The sequence below is a fragment of the Leptonychotes weddellii genome, chromosome 13 (genome assembly GCF_054177405.1).
Source record: "Leptonychotes weddellii isolate Sample4059 chromosome 13, ASM5417740v2, whole genome shotgun sequence".
NCBI classification, from domain to species: Eukaryota; Metazoa; Chordata; class Mammalia; order Carnivora; family Phocidae; genus Leptonychotes; species Leptonychotes weddellii.
Window position 1 is genome coordinate 24,270,475 of NC_138381.1, and position 17,429 is coordinate 24,287,903.

Genomic DNA, 17,429 nt, shown 5'->3' on the forward strand with positions numbered 1-17,429 from the left:
TGTTTCTTATCTTCTGGGAGGTCTCTTCACATATGTCTTGCCTCCCCAAATAACAGGTTGAACTATATGAAATTGCTATCTCTATAAGTCAAAAATGTATGTTCATTTGCTGTGATTTAACCTAAATGTCACACCTGACTCCTTAATGTGAATCATAGATTTTTCTCTGTGGTCTTGAATTGACCCCTGCAATCCATGCAATTCATAAGCCAATCTCTTCCTTAGAAGAAGACAGGGAGGCCATTTCCTGTCCCAGAGCCTCAATGTCCTCATCTGTACAATGGAAAGGTTGGGCTAGAGTCTGTCCAGGTTCCTGCTAATACCGAGTCTAGAAAGTGGAAACAGTGGTCTCTCACCCACCACACATGGCGGGGGCCTCACTGCCCAGTGAAGATGCCAGCCAGACTCTGAGCAGTCGCGTGTAAATCACAGAATCAGATATGGCTGGTGACCCTGCAATCCCTAAGAGGTCTTCTTGTCCATCCCTCTGTCCCTAAACCCCCAACACTGGCTTTGCCTTCGAGCAGCCCAGGCCCAAGTTAGGAGGCCCAGCTCTGAACTAGGTTCTGCGGGTAGACAGGCAGCTCCACAGCCCTGCACCAGGTTCTGCTTCTTGAGAAAAAGCATGACAAGAGAGTGCAAGAATGACGAGAGCATCTTAATTACCAACTACAAAAAAATTAATAATAAATAAGCATGTGGACTGGAGCTCTGTAGTCCTGTGTAAGCCTGAAGTTCTTTGTGATGGTAGCTTCAAAGGTCACTTAAGACATTTTTCCTTATTACATTATCTTCCCAATGATAATTTTAAAAGGTGCTATGAAGCCAATTGAGCTGAGAATGGACGAAAAAGTTCAAAGTTCCAAATACACATATTACTGCTTAAATCCCAAGGCTGCCCATCTGGAGTGAGGACATGTACGGAGTTCCCACAGGCTGTGGCCCAGCGCCTCTCACCCCCATCCCGGGGGACAGCTGCTCCTTCTCCAGGCTGTCAGCTGCCCTTCCCGGATTCATCCATCCTCCCTGTGAGGACAGCCAGACCAATGGCCTTCCATGCCCCTGCCATGCCCCGTCTTGGAGCCAAGTTTCTGGGTGAGTTCCAGGGTGAGGGGCACTGCGGGGGTTAATTACACCAGCGCCCCTGCCACCCCCAGCCCAGCGCACTGACAACTTGGCAATTGCACCATTGGGACAAGAGCAGTGTGCCACGCAGCTGGTGACAGAGAGCTCTGATTTATTACCGGGAGTCCCTGGGATGGCAGCCAAAGTGCCCTTCTCTCCAGGGGAGCAGCAGGTCCCCGCAGTCAGCCGATGGGCAGCCGATGGGCACCCTCCATCAGACCCTGCTGCCATGGAGGGGACTGAAATTCCCCAGGGCACAGGGGTAACATTCGAACCTTGTCATCCACGCCTCTGGGAGAACGGTTGGCAGCTCTGTTCTTTGCTCAGCCTGAGGAGGCATGCGTCGGAATGGAAGCCAACACAGCGTGTTTTGGTGGCATTTCAGAGCCTGGGAATGATATCCTTAAAAAGGACTTGGGTCATGCGGGGCAATGGGCAAGCCCACTGGAGTGAGGAGGGAGGGCACCCGGAGGAGAGGCCTCTGGGCCCCAGGACAAACGTTGGCATCACGAGAGCAGCACGAGCCCGAGCCCGCACCGACCTCCGGCAGCCACAGCACTGCTGGGCAGCCTCTGGATGGGAAGCCAGGCTGAGGGGACCTACTCGCCCTTCACTTATTCATCCATCCAGCCATCCACCCATCCATTCGTCTGTCCTTCCATTCAGCCTTCATTCTGCAAGTATTTGTTGAGTGCCCAGTACATTCCAGGCACCGCACAAACCACTGGAGAAGAAACGGTGACCCGGTGACACAAAGTCCCTGCGCTCAGGAAGCTGTCATCCTCGTGGGGGATGAGCCACAGCAAGGGGTAATACAGTGGCATGTTGCTAAGTGCTCTAGAAGAGGTCGGCGGGCGCTATGGGGGCACGAAGGAGGGGCGCCTGACTCAGACGTGGGACCAGGAAACCTCCGTCCCCTCACTTATAAGATGGCAGTGCTGGGACTTGCCCAGCCATCCTGCAGGGTTGCTGAGAGGACGGGCTGTGACTGCACATGTGGAAGAACTTTAGGAGCTGCCGAGGGGCACAGGTGTCGTTACGTGTCATCTCCCCGCCAGGCTTCTGGAGGAGGGAAGGGGACACCAGGCAGCACCTCTGGGGCCCCTGGCCATGGCAGCTCTGTAGGCTGAAGCCACAGGCCAATGCTCCCTCAAAAGAAGACCATCTCCTGACAGGCAAGGGACTGAACACTCACCCAGCACACGCATTTTTACTGTTTTTTTTTTCAGCAGTGGAGGACAGTCCCATGGAATCATCCATATTCTAGGAACCCCCCAGGTTGGCCTTGCTAACTTTCCAGAGGCATGAGGGATGGTGTGAGGACACAGAAGCTGCTGATGGGCTTGAGAGAGCTGGGGCGATGGGTGCAGGCGGTGTGCTCGCAGAGCATGGGGAAGTTTAAAAGCTGAAACTATAAGCACACAAACGCTGTGTTTGCAAAAGCAACAACCAGAGACTCGTCATTCTCAAAGGACTGGAAGGCAGCTGGATCCTCAGACCGGGTTCTCGGATGACACAAAGTTCCCGAAGTCAGAGAACAGGTCTGCTCCATGGCACCTGGTATGCAATGCAGCAGCCCCGCCATGATCGATACAGAATCCAATTAACGTTGCTAGGCATTGGAAGTAAAAGGCGCTGGAAGGAGAGGAGAGCAGGAGATCCAACCCAGCCTCCCTGAGCTGGGAATTGAGACCTAAGGAAGTAAAGAGCTGAGTGGATACCAGAGCCCAAGACCGCACCCTGTTGGGGGCAGTGTGGGGGGTGGGGACATATGCCCAGTCATTTACTCACTGCTGGTAATCCATTAACTTCTGTGAGCTTCCTTAGCCTTTCCCTGCAAAGCGGACCACGGCATTAGCCCATTTCATAGGGTCGTTGTGAGAACCGAATGGGATAGTGTATTTATAGGCACTGTGTGAACTCAGGCTCAGTACCTAAGGACTGGATCATTGTTGTTACCATGGTTCCCAGGGATGGTACCCAGAGTGATGCCATCCTGGTGGCAGACAAAACACCTTCAAAACTCCCTAGAGCTGAGCAGCAAGCCCTGAACACTTCAGGTGCCCGCCATCAGCTGGAGTCAGAGCAGCCTGGGTCTGCGTGGCTCTGGGGGGAGGTTGAGGAGGCCCCTTCAGGTTCTAAGGTCACTGTGAATGTCTAAAACAAAGTCTCCAGCAGGTACGTACTCAATGAGTGACAGCTACAACCCCTAAGAAACCCCTAAAACTTTACTGCCCAGTTTTTAGCCCCCACACAGGGACATCTATGTCTTACTTAGATCAATCTCTGCCATACACATGTGAGTTAACCTGGGATTTGTCGTGTCATCCCCCAGGACTCAATTTCTTCCTTTGCAAAATGGACAAACACCTGCCCAAACCACTGTCAGGGTTGTGGTGAGATATTGCTATTGTCACCGCTGATGATTGACTCCACCTTGTGAGTATTCCATGTCCGGAATGGTCAGTTTCTCTTAGTTGACCACACCCTGCAAGCTCCGTGGCTGGGAGAAGGTATCCCACATAAACAACTAGTAAGGGACAAAAGTCAAAGACACCAAATTAAACTAGTACACCAGGGCCAATATTTAACAAACCCTAAGGTCGAGTTTTTGGTTGGGTTCTTTTTCCCATTTCTCATCAAGTTATTCAGATGGGCATTCCCATTTTGTTCTAGATCATGGTTTGGGCTCCACAGTGCAACCCAATTTGTTGAGATCCTGTCAAAGGCAAGGCACAAGGCAAGTGCCCATTGAAAATCAAAGTGACCTTTTAGTCCACAGCATTTGTTCATTTTTAATGTAAGTAATTAAACAAGTGATTTAAAAAAAAAAAAAGGAACTCCAATGCCTTTGGTTAAACACATTAATATAAATGATTAAAAAAGCTAATCTAATGAGTTGAGAATTTTATATTGATTCAGTAATTACAAAGCATATTGCAAAATCAATGATAAATACGCCTGAAATTCCTATTGATTGGTTTACTCTGATAAGATTATATTGAACAGAGACAAGAGATTTAAGAGTGTAAATGTGCGTTCACGTTAATACATTCGGTGACAAATGGAAGCACGGGGATAGACCTCAGGCCGGCTTGGAAGGAGCTCTGCTCGGTACACGTTGTTCGTGCTCTTTCTACGCACTTGGTTCTGGCTTTCGAAGCTGCTGGTTAATGAAACATAAGATTATTACTCCCTTGTGCATTTAAGTTTTCAGGTCTTTATACAATAATTAATTAGGATTATGTGACAAGAAGAGAATTTCCACCAGGAAAAGAAAAACTAATAGTACTGCTTTAACAAATGATGCTTAAACTCCTATTGACTCAACTTAATTTATTTAATCTTTCTACCTAGACCACCCTGAAGGTAATTATTCACTTTAAATACTTTTAAACTAGTATCTTTTAAGTCTGGGATTTCTCACGTAGCCACTTACTGTCTAATAAAGCAGGCTTCCTGGGAATGCAGTGTTTTAAATTATATAGAAATGGGGAAGTCCATAAAACATACACAGCGGCAGTTCTCAAAGTGTGGTCCCTGGGTCAGCATCAGCATCACTCAGGAACTTGTTAGAAATGGGAATTCTCTGGGCCGCACCCCAAACTTACTGAACCAGAAACTCTGGGGTTGGGGCCCAGCAACCTGTGTTTTTACAAGGTGATTTTGGTGCCTGCCCAAGTTCGAGAACCATGACTATAGGTCATTAGAATTTTCCTGAGCATTTACTTACATTGCCTACTTACATTGCCTACAACTGTGCCACATGGTATAAGGATAAAGGAGAATATGTGGTACCTGCCCTCAGGGAGCTTACGGTCTGGTGAGGATGTTGAGATTTAGGTGCTTGGTTCTATCACTAACTAGCTTTAATATCTTGGCAAGACTCAACCCCTCTGGACTTGTTTCTTCATTCATAAGGACATGAGGGTGGCCTAGATACTCTCCAAAAGTTGCTTCCAACTCCAGATACCATTCTAAGAGTCTACAAATTGGAGGAAAGTGAATTTGCTCACACAAGCTCCATGCCGGCAATATGATTTGAAACACAAGAGATCTTGCAGGCTACTGGGTGGGGCTGATTCCCCTCTGGAAAAGCGCCGTTTTCGATTCCCCTGCTCAAGTCACGCCTCTGGCTCTCACAACATGAGCTAAACCCTCTCTGGAAACAGAGAAAGGCTTGGCGGGGGAGAGGGCAGAATGCCCCCCCTCCCCCGGAATTCAGATGTCTGTGTCCCCACCCCCAGTGAGAATCACTGCTCCATCCCTCTCAGGCCTGGTGGCCCTCTGGTGGCAGGGGGCTGAAAGGTTTCCCTAGGACTGGTCGAAGAGAACCACACAACTGAACTTTGGGTGGCAAGAAATATCATTCATTGAGCAATATCAAGGGAGCCCTGAACTTAACTAGGGGAAGCAAATTTCACTTGATAAAAGGCAGGGTGCCAGAGAGACCCTTAAAGTAAAAATCCCTACAACTCCACAGCGGTGGCCAGGGCTGCTCCTAGCTGGCCTTCCCTGAACCTCCTGCCCTCCCATTGCCCACCCTCCCAGCACACATTGTACTTATGGGGTACAAATGTTTTTAATGAAGTGAATGTTTGTTCATGGTTCACAGGCCCTGAAGGTAATCCTCGAAGAGAATTTCCTGACATGCTTTGCATTAAGACACCATCACTGAAAAAAAACACCTGACTTTCCAGTGGGAGAGGGGCATACTCATTTAGAAACAGGGCACACACGAGAAATCTTAACACCATGTCATATTAAATATAATGAATCCTCTTAGTAATCATGGCATGTTAGAGCTCTGAAGGGTCCTCGGAGATCACTGAACCCCCTTGCATTAGAGTTTATACTGCAAAATCTAGCACTAAATTGTATACTCTTTATTAGAATAATGAAGGATGGGGCGCCTAGGTGGCTCAGTTGGTTAAGCGACTGCCTTCGGCTCAGGTCATGATCCTGGAGTCCCTGGATCGAGTCCTGCATCGGGCTCCCTGCTCGGCAGGGAGTCTGCTTCTCCCTCTGACCCTCCCCCCTCTCATGCTCTCTCGCTCTATCTCATTCTCTCTCAAATAAATAAATAAAATCTTTAAAAAAAAAAAAAGACTAATGAAGGATGTGTCCATTAATGTTGTGCCTCTATTAGTCAGGCCCTTGGAATCAAGACCTGAACCCAGAGCTTTTGCCCTGAGGCCAGTTCTTCCTTCATCACCAAAGGAAGTCTTGCTTATAGCAGAAACAGGGGGTGGGACACAGCAAGAAGATATTTCTTTCTGCATGCCAATTGTTCATTCTCTCTGTGAAAATGTGTTCTAATGAAAAACATTTTTCATCAAATCTTTAGGTAAAAGTGACGTTGCAAAATGCACCATATCATTCCTAAGGCTTTGCCTGCCCTCTGTAACACCGAGCACCCCCAAGAGGGCTTGTACCTCTCAGAAGCTGTCCTTTGGGTTCCCAAACCCAGCCAATCTGAGAAGAACAGTTAGGATCCCCTTGTCTCCATTCTCCCCTTCTCTCTCACGTCCCTTGGGAAATATCTACACAATTATTTTACATGAAGAGATTATGTATTGGTAATAGGTTCCTTATCCTATCTCAAAGGAATACAAATATTAACAAAAAGCATGACTCTTACCCACAAAGTGGTGAAATTTCTGGCATCAGCGGCCAACAAGTTAGAGAAATTTTCCAGCTAGTGATGACAGAGAGAAACCACTGGTGCCCCTCCATCAACTCAGCATCACTGATCTGACTCTGCTGGGTGCTGTCCCCCTTTTGGCAAGGTTTCTCTTATAAATGGCCCAATCGATACTCATTAGGCATTGCCAGCTCCTTGTCTCTCCCTAACTGATTTATCCGCCATGCTATAAAACCCATTAAAAATTAATTCTCTAATAGACAAGGGCTCAAATTGGCTGCCCGGAGGTTCCGGGTACAAGACAGATGTGCATTGCCTCTAGAAAGGAGACACCCAAAGGCAGGGGCAGCCCAAGAATGGAGCATCCTCTCTTCAAATCCATGTGCCCAGGGGAACCCATGAGCAACCCTTGTGACATTTGTCCACTCCAAGAAAATGATGTCCCACAGCCTTCCAAATGGGAAGGGAACACTGATCTAGTCTTCCTGATCAAGGACTAGAAAATAGAACACCTTGAAAATCCCCTATCCCAAATTGGGAGAGAGAAGGATGGATCATATTCTTTTTTTTTTTTTTTAAAGATTTTTATTTATTTATTTGACAGAGAGAGAGATAGTGAGAGCAGGAACACAAGCAGGGGGAGTGGGAGAGGGAGAAGCAGGCTTCCTGCCGAGCAGGGAGCCCGATGTGGGACTCGATCCCAGGACCCCGGGATCATGACCTGAGCCGAAGGCAGACGCTTAACAACTGAGCCACCCAGGCGCCCGATGGATCATATTCTTTGTGGAAAAGCCCAGCCCTGTGTTTTAGAGAGCTCACTGGAGCTGTAGTGCAGAGACAACAAGAGGGGCAGAAGATTGAATTTGGGGAACCCAACAAGACAATATTCAGGTAAGAGACAATGGTGGCCTGGCCCAGAGCAGTGACAGAAGCGATGTTGAGAGGGAGGGTGCAGAGCATAACTGACGGACCCAGGAATTATTCATCGTTAGGTGCCCCTGGGCTGAGGACAGAGCCTGGCAAAAAGAATGAATGAGGGAATGAAGGGAGAGAAGAACCCAGAAAACAAGCTGTGGGTCAGCCTAAAAGTGACTAACTAATACCCACTGATAGATGTAGGAATACAACTGACAGATTTGAACCTAAGAACATATTTTCTTTTTTGAAATGCTCCATAATGGATCTGGACTTTAAAAACAGTACAGGCTCATTCATTAATTCATTCCACAAATGCTTATTAAGCACCTACTATATGCCAGGCCCTAGGTTAGATGCTGGAGACATAATAATGAAACCAATACATAGTTGAAGCCCTCAAGGAACTTACTTTTTTTTTTTTTTACTATAATGTTGACATAGTATTGCCTTCCAAAAAAAAAAAAAAAATAAGTGGGAGAAGGAGAGTACATGCTGTTCCCACTTCTCTCTGTGGTCCACCCATGGGAATTGTTCATCCAGCAGATCATTAATTGGCCCTTCCCTTCCTGGCACTGTATGCCTGGGAGAAATAACTAGGCCCTCCAAGCCAAGGAGCAATGCCAAACCTCCTACAGGATGGTGAATATCAACACGTTGAAGATCTATGTCTCCCTTTGCCTAGTTTTCCTTAGCTCTGACCTGCCCCGCAGGGCATGGCAGTCCCTCCAAATCTGAGTAAAGATCTTCCCACTCCAAAGGCAAATTTCAGGGCTTTACCACACCCCAAACTATGAAGCCAGCTTCCCTGGCCTCTGTGAATTAACTTGTGCACTGCTGGGCAGAACAGGGAGGCCATCCAGTGGCCCAGGGATGAGGAAGAAGATGGAGAATACTTCTCAGGTGATGGGGCTGAGATCACGGCTGACAGTTAGGAGAGTGTGAAAACCGATGTGCTGCTACGTCCCAGATGGCAGAATTTGAGCACCCCTGCCTGTCAACCTTAAAAGAAATAAGAAATACATTCCAGATTAATAAAACCACCTATAAAAGGCAGGAATTCTGAGATGAAGCAGCAAGCCATAATTCAAGTGGTCTCGAGAATGATTTGGATAAACTTATGAAAAATTCCTAGTGGCTAATTAAGAGGAAGTTTCAGAGTATTGGAGGCAAGTCCAAAGTTGCTGAACCCTTAAAGCAGTATCCGTCAAATGCCCTCTGTCAGGGACAGATGCTAAGACTGGATGAACCCATGGATGGCTCATGGTGGCACTTCTGATTCCCATGGGACAGTGATGCCCAGTGCAGGTCTCAGGGACACCCAAAGGTCTCTACCCCAGCCTTTTCTAGCCAACAAAGACATGGCTGGCTTTCCTCATCTCTAACCTGACATTTGCAGTCACCAGCCCTATCTTGGAGTCCATAGATTTCCAGATCTGTGCACACTGGTGTACTTCCTCCAAGGAGCCTTGCCTTTGCTATGGCATCTTGTCCCATCATTCCTCAGAACGTGAGATTAGGCAGGTCCCACCATACCACTCCAGGGCCAGGACCCTCAAGGAAAGAAGTGGATTTCTACCCACTCTCCTACTGGGAGGCCAGTATGAGGAACACCCTTTGGGAAACTGATGGTGGCCCTTCCTCTCTTTACCTAGATCAGAGGGCAGCATTCAGTTCACGGGCTCCCAAGAACAATGTCCCCCAAGCCCCCCATCAGAGGGGCTGGCTCCCTGCACACCCGTCCTCCTTCATGCCTAGACTCCAACCACCAGGCCCTAGCGCCTCTGGCACATCTCCTTGCCCATACAGTGGCTTGGCTGTTCGCTGGATTTTCTGATTGCCCCACTCTACACACATTTTTCAGTGAGATGGGAAAGTATATATCAGCCAACAGCTTTGTGGGGACCAACAGTTTCCCTCCTTGCCACACTGGACAGTCCCTGTGCAGAGCCCATCATGGGAGAGGCCCAGAGCCTTAGTTCTGGATTTCTTTCCCAGACGGTAGTATGCTTGGTCCTCACCAGCTTATTGTCCTCTCCTCATCTGCTCCCGACACAGGGACGTGGCCCAGCTTCTGTGGCCATAACTGACTGCAAGATGAAGGCAGGCCGGCCGCAGAGGGATGGATTCTGACAAGTTGCAGCCATTCCATATGGGGACCCCGATACCCAGGGCTCAGCTGGCTTCAAACCAAATGGGACAATCAGTGACTTGAACCTTCAAGGTCCTTCTCATTACTTCCTGATACTCTTACATTGTCCACCTTATCTCCTATTCATTCATGTATTCATTCAATAAATGCTTAATGTCTACTGTGTGCTAGGTCCTGGGAATACAGATGACTAGGATGGGCACGACCCCTGTCCTCTTGGCATTTTACAGGAAGAAAAGGAATAACCTTATTCATACGTTCATGCTCAGTATGTTGGCGGAGAACAGTGTTTATATTAATGGAGTGGTCCGCCGGAATTTGGGGTGTCCCCTGCAGAGCGCATTTCGAGTAGAGGAATCTTTCCAAGACTCTCAAATCTCACTCCATAGTAACTTTATCCTCTGGCTCCCCCAATGTTGGTCTGCACCCCTGGTTTCTGCCCTCCGCTCCGCCTCCTTCCCCGACTCTCCCAGCCCCTCCTCACCCTCTTGCCCTCTCTCTGCTTCCTTCGGCACATTTTGCCTTCCTTCCACCCCTAGCTGGAAGCAAGAGCAGCAAGACTAATTTCATTTCTCTTCTTTTCCTTTGGTGAGTCGATCTGTGACAACCCTTTTTATGCATTTAATTCATTCTCAATTTCTCATAATCAGGGGGATGGTATCCCCTAAGGTTAGGCGAGAGCTTGTCAGAAAAAAAAAAAAAAGGCAGCGTAAATTCACAGAGGTAATCATAGTCTGTCTGCACTTCCCACTGCCCGTGGAGCTATTAACTAATATCACTCTCTAATCTTTTTTGTACTTATTTATTTTATAGCGAGAAACTAGTGTTATAAACACCCCTACTGTCAAAACTTGTCATCCCCATTACCTTAAGGCGGGCTTCATCTCTGTTATTCTCATTTCAGAGTTTCTCAAATTCACAGCCGCTGGAAATTGAGTACAAAATCCATTATCATTTGTATATTTTAATTATGCAAATGAGGCAGCTCAGCTGCGATGTCCGGGACCTGCAGGGATGCCTGACTTGATTCTGGGTGATTACAATTTATCCAGTCGAGTCACTTTAATTGTAACAAGCTAATTACATTGTTTCATTTGGCTTTAACAAAAGAAAAAGAGACAGGAAGCTGGATGTGGCTCAGGGACAGACCTCGGCCTCCCACCAGCACCAGCACCGGCAGGAAGACACCAGGCACAAGCCGTCCCTGGCCAGTTGAGGGCCTGGTGGGGGACCCCAGAGGAAGGGCAGCTCAGCGTCAGGTAGTTGAAAGCAGCGGCCCTCCCGGGCAGGGGCCTGCCCACCAGCGGTCTCTGTCGGGGATGCAGGAGGATGTCCATTCCAGGCGGAGTTTATCCAGTGGTGAGCCTGACATCAGACCACCTCACAGAAGGGCCCTTTCCACTCAAGACCTTTTTGGCCCCAGGCCGATGTCTTTGAGAACCTACCTAATTTCCACTATTTGTGAATCTGCGTGTGCATATAATGTTTCTGGATAAATCTGCAGCTTCTTCCTGTCCCTGAGCATTGCGACCCCTGAGAAGCCAGCAGAAGGGTTTCCCATGGTCAGACAGAGGAGGATGCCGAAGTGGGTGAGGAAGCAGAAGCCAGAGAGATGAGAGAGGGAATTTGGGGCAAACTCTACAAAGTGGGGACAACACTTCATAAATTTCTTCTTCAGGGTCATGTTTTATGCCCGCAATCAGTGATGAACATGTATTCCCTTGAACTGAAGCTGTTTTCTCCCCCAGTCATTATGCCTGCCAGTGAGACAGAAGGCGCTTAGGCTTACAAGTTCAATATTTTAGCAGCCTGAGAATCCCCAGAAAGTACGAGGCTCGTGTACATTAACAAATGACCATTCCTCATAACAGTTGCAGCAGGGCCAGAATTACAGGCATTAACTCAAGTCTAGAGTGTTGCCAAACACTTTTTTTTTTTTTTTGTAATTCTTTGGTTCACCCCCATTCCAGAACCAGAGTCCATGACCTTTCCACCCTAGTCTGGGCCAGATAAAACCTGTGACTTCAGCTGCCTAACATGGCAATAGACCCAATACCAAAATCCAGAAATTAGATTCATGGCTAGTAATGTCAGCAAGTCAATTCATCAACAAATATTTATTGAGGTTTATTGAGATTCTCTTATAATCATGGCCCCTACTTCCAAGGTGTTATACTCCAAAGACAGAAATGAGGCTCACGTGTTGGAAAGGGACAAAGCTGGAGTGCTCAAGGAGGTCTGAGGGGAGAGACATCTGCAGGGTCAGGGTAGTCAGTACTTCCAACACTCAAGTTCATGGTTGGGATGAGGGGCTGGATTCGGGGTGAGGCAAACACTGAGCAGGGTGAGAGCTGCTGTCCTGACATGGCTCTGTTATAAAGGATGCCCATTGTAACATTGGCAGAAGGGATTGCTGGTCTGGTAGACACAACAGAGTCTGGGGCTCCCATGGGGCAACACCAGTATGGGGTGAAGGGGTTTGGTGCCGGCCTTAGAGTGCTAAGCAAGTGAAGCAAAGAGCATGGTCTTCCCCATCAAGCCCACCATGTAAAGCGATGTATCTGTCTGCAATGCAAATCTGGACATCAGTGAGCCCAGAGAGCCTGGGGGATAGAGACAGTGAACAGAACTATGTGGTCCCATGTCAGTGGGATTCAGGATGAAATGCTTCTTTGGTGAGCTTGGGGGGAGGGTGGGGTATGCTTTGAGGTTTTTGAAAGGAGGAGGTTATGTCTCAGTGGATATGTGGGAGGAAGAGATTTGTGGAAGGAGGAGCCACGTGGGCAAAGATGTAGAAGAGCTGCACCAGACAGGGGTGGAAGCTGGAAGGAGGTGGATGGATAGACGGCTGGTGGGCGCAGTCGAAGCAAGGACGGCGACTCTGTTAATGGAACACCTGCCTCTGTGCCACTGAGTTCTGGGTTGGCAGTCGGTCCTCCTTCCCCTGCTGGTGGGACACCCAAAGAGGAGACCTGGGGTGCTGTCCAGGACAAAATTGCGTACAACATACCCTCACAAATACACATGGAAGGAAAGAAAAGGAAGGACATGAGTGGGAAATAGGAAAACCTGTTGGGAACAAGGAAATGAAGTTTCTCCTCCCAGACCCGCTACCAACCAGCTGCGTGGTCCAGGTTATGTCATCGAAGGGCTCAGAACCTGTTTCCTAATTCATCAGAGGTTGGCGGGGGGGGGGGGGTGGGCAACGAGCATATCTGGAATGAATGTTCCAGACACAGGTCTCATGAATCAAGAATTTGGTGTATTTATCTCTCACTCCACAGTGTCTGTCTCTGCTAAGAAATGCTGTTCTGCATTGGGGTGAGTGGTTGGGACCAAAAGAAAAACAATTGAGGCCACTGCTTCTGCCTGAATTCTCCAGCTCAAAGTAAATTAGAGCCAGATGCCCAGCTCCTCATCGCTCCATCAGATGACTCCATGGAGTAATTATAATACTTTATGGGCATTAACTCACTGATTCTCATCATGCCCTGGGAGGGAAGCACTCAGATCATTATCCTCCCTGTACCCAGGGAGGGAGGAGCATCTCGTTCTCTCCATGTGCGCATCCTGACAGCACCTGTCCCCCGAATGCACTGGAAGGGGAGCGCCAGGACCAGCCGCACACCAGGAAAATGGATGAGCTGGAGTCAAGGTTCTGGGAAAGGGAGAGCAGGGATGGTGGGGGAGGAAGGTCCAACAGCAGAGGAAAGAAAGAGATGCATCAAGAGGGAGGGAAATTGGCTGAGCTCGACTCGGTGGTGTCTGAGGGAAGCAGAGAACCAATTACAAATACTGGAACAATCTAGGCTGGGAAAGAGGGAAAGAAGGCAGGGAAAGCCCTGGGCCAATCCGGGGACTAGCGTGGAAAGGAGAGGAGGGGGCAATCCTGATGAGGAGACGGGGCCCAAGGGCAGCCCTGAGAGTTGCTGAACAGGACTTAGAGAAAGTCCCTACCAGGTCTTCTAGCCCCCGTTCAAAGCCTCCTCATACGTGGGCAAATCTCAAGTTCCCCTTCATCCCAGGAAGTCTTACAATTATTAAATTTTATTTAATTTATTTTTTTAAAGATTTATTTATTTGAGAGAGAGAAAGAGAGCACGAGTGGAAGGAGGGACAGAGGGAGAGGGAGAGAGAGAATCCCAAGCAGACTCCCCGCAGAGCATGGAGCCCCGCACATGACCCTGAGACCATGACCTGAGCCAAAATCAAGGGTCGGATGCCTAACCAACTGAGTCACCCAGGCGCCCCACAATTATTAAAATTTAAAGTTGAAGCTAACAGTAGAGCTTAGACTATCTCCTTATTTTACTGCTCAGTGAACTGAGCCCAGAGAGGGGAAGGAAGTGACCCAAGGTCACACAGCAAGGGGGTACAGCCTCTGTGACTGGACCACACATCTCCTAACTCCCACTGGCTTTATTTTGCCTTCATCTCTCCTCTCTGAATTCCTTCTCACACCCACAGGAACCCTATCACCTGGTGGCACCTGATTTCATGCTCTCGAACAACCCATTCATCTCTCTCCAAGTAAATCAGAAAATTATTTTGTGCCAAACCCACATCTGACGCGTCCCTTATCATACCCTCAGAGCCTACCCCAGGATGAGGCACACAGAGGGGGAAGGATGGTATCTGGCTTGATGACAGCATGTGCAGAGCGCCCCCCACAGGTGCCAAACCTCCAGTAAGGAAAATCAGAGCTCTTAGTGGGGGAGGCACTCAGAATCGAAACCACGAACACCTCCACTGCCATCCCTAAAAACGCCAGCCAAGCAGCCACCGAAGTGCTGCCGAAGTGCTCGAGCAGATGGAGGACTATGAGCCAAATTGGTCTCTCTGCCCCGGAGCAAGTGACATCTCAGCGGACAGATGTGTTCTGGCAACTCCTTGGCCCCAGAATTACACTTAAGCCCCCAGGTCCCTCTCCGTGTTCACTCACCTGTCCCCATTTTCAGATGCATGTGGGAATATGAAGCCCACCCTCATATCCAGATAGCTTGCCGATTAAGCACCTGAATGCTTGAGCCAGACTGCTCCAGGCACAATCTCCAGTTGGACCACCTACTAGCTGTGCAGCTTTGGGCAAGTATCTGAACTACTCTGTGCCTCTAATTCTTCATCAGTAAAGTGGAGACAGTAACAGTATTTGCCTCATAGAATTATTGTTAGGGTTAAATGATTTAACACATCAAACCCACTCGGGAAAACTCCTGACCTTTAGTAAGTGCTCCGTGAACATCCGATGGTCTTATTGCCTCATCTCCCCACTGAGTGTGTGAGTTCATTGAGCTGCAAGGACCACTCCTTCGTTCCTTCTCCCACGAGCCTTTGTGAAGTACCCATTATGTACCCACCTGACCCTGCTGTCGTAGCTGAGGACGCAATGTCCAGAAAAGCCTGGTCCTCTCAACACAAGGGCTCAACCCTAGCAGAGGGAACCTGCTGACAAAGCCAGAAGGGGAGAGGCCGCTGGGCAAGGGATTCGCTCCCGCAGATCTGTGACCTTCAGCCTGGGAAGGGGGCTGCATGTGCATTACATGCTCCCGTGGGGACTCAGCGACTTGTGGCTTCCACCCCACGGGCCACCCCGTAGGCTAACCCTCAAGGGACTTCTGCTCCAGGGGAGCACAGAGGTGTGGTTGGAATGGGTGCGCAGAGGCTCTGGAAACACGGCGAACATTCCCGGGCAGGATTAAACGTCCACACTCCACACGGCCGAGGCTCCGTGCATCCGTGGGAAGGTGAGCGCCAAGGGAGTGTCACTCTTCAGCGCAGTTTGTGAAGGGTCCAAGGAGGGGATGCCCTTTCAAGGGGGAGGCAAAATGAAACCACAGAGCAACTGTGAACACAGACCGCTCCCCTTGGTGCTCCCAGAAGTGGGGCCCCCCTCTCCAGCTGCCGCCCGGCCTTGGGAGCTCTGCGGCTCTGTCACATCAGTTTGTGGCATCTGCCAGGAGTCGCCGGCTGACGTTGGAAAGTGCTGAGCCGTCCGCCTCTGTCATGCTAAAGACGAAGAAACCAAGGCCCAGGAAGGAAATGTCGTGTGCGCAGGGCCACATGGCTGAGTGGCTCCAGAGCCATGGCCACAGGGGGCCTCCAGATTCCTGGACCCGGTGGCGTGTCCACTCACCCATGTGCCTTTGCAGGTTGGTGCCTCTTGGTTTGCTTTCCCTGGTGTTCAGATTCCTTCCAAGTTCCACACGGTCAGCCCCTGGGGAGACTGCGATTGGAATGGCCCAAGGGAGGGACTGCGGGACACACAAGCCACCGGGGCCCAGCGCCCAGCCAGGAGCCAATCCCTCCCCGCCCGGCTCACTCGCGGGCATGTCTTCTGCCGGCTCTCTGCCCAGCGTGCCTTCACCAGAACACAGGGTTTTCCCCGAATGAAGCCTTTGGGTGAGGCCGGAGCTTGCCGCTGCTTCCCTTTAGAGGCCACCACGCGAATTTGGGGCCACCCGAGTAGGGCGCGCGTGGTCAGCCCCCACGTCCGCTGGCTGCCTCTGCGCTGGGCACTCCATGGGCATCACCTCTCCAAATCCTCACGGCAGCTCCTCGTTTTACCCCACTTCACAGACGAGAAAACCGAGGCTGGATGAGATCAGTCCATTTGCCCAGGCACACCGCTCTCCATCGGCAGGCCAGGCCCGGCCCCAGCGAGTCGGACTCCAGACCCCGAGCCGCTCACCACTCAGTTCTGCCGCCTCTGCACCAGATTGTTTTTCCTGCGTAGAGCTGCTTCTGTCCTAGTTCTCCTCAACACCTTCGCTGGTCCTTCTCCGAAAACGATCTCATTCACGCCGAGAAAGAAAAACACTTCTTCAGCAACCAGGGCAGCTGGCTTCGCGTCAGGGAGACCCTTTCCCTTAAACTGGGCGGACGAGACAGACTCTCGTGAACAGGGACAGGCCAGTGGACGGTGGCCAGCTTTGGCTGGGCAGACAGCAGTTAGACTTGGCTTGGAAGAGAGGGGGGTAGTTCAGAGAAGGGGAAGAGCGGGAACGGAAGCAAAACATTCTCCTGAGGGAACCCTCCTACGCTGTTGGTGGGAATGCAAGCTGGTGCAGCCACTCTGAAAACCAGTAAGGAGGTTCCTCAAAAAGTTGAAAATAGAGCTACCCTAGGACCCAGAAATTGCACTACTGGGTATTTACCCCAAAGATACAAATGTAGTGATCTGAAGGGGCACCTGCACCCCAATGTTTATAGCAGCAATGTCCACAACAGCCAAACTATGGAAAGAGCCTAGATGTCTATCGACAGATGAATGGATAAAGAAGATGTGGTATATATACACACACAATGGAATATTATGCAACCATCAAAAAATGAAATCTTGCCATTACCAATGACGTGGATGGAACTAGAGGGTATTATGCTAAGTGAAATAAGTCAATCAGAGAAAGACAATTATCATATGATCTCACTGACATGTGGAATTTGAGAAACAAGGCAGAGGGGGGAAATGAAACAAGATGAAACCAGAGAGGGAGACAAACCATAAGAGACTCCTAATCTCAGGAAACAAACTGAGGGTTGCTGGAGTGGTTGGGGGTGGGAGGGTGGGGTGGCTGGGTGATAGACATTGGGGAG